The following is a 310-nucleotide window of genomic DNA, read 5'->3' as shown; positions in this document are numbered from 1 at the left end:
GCGCTACATGCCAGTGCCTGGAGCGCCCTGCAAGGCTCCACCAGGGCCTGGAGCTGCCGGCAGGTCAGGAGAGGCTCCGGGTCCCCCAGCCACCGGCGGGGCAGTTGGCCCTGCCGATCCCGCCTGGGCCAAGTTCTGGGACGCCTGGGCTGTGCTGGCCTCATAGTCGGAGACGCGGCGCTGCATGATGGAGGGCATCAGCGCCACGTAGGCGCTCATCAGGCGGTGGTTGGAGTGCACCAGCTTTGCAGCGCAGGCATCGAGGCACATCTCCTGCGGGACGGGGAAGATCAGCGAGGGGGGGGGGCCC

Source organism: Egretta garzetta, unplaced genomic scaffold, assembly GCF_000687185.1.
Source record: "Egretta garzetta isolate BGI_Z169 unplaced genomic scaffold, ASM68718v1 scaffold798, whole genome shotgun sequence".
NCBI classification, from domain to species: domain Eukaryota; kingdom Metazoa; phylum Chordata; class Aves; order Pelecaniformes; family Ardeidae; genus Egretta; species Egretta garzetta.
Note: the sequence above shows the minus strand (reverse complement) of the source record.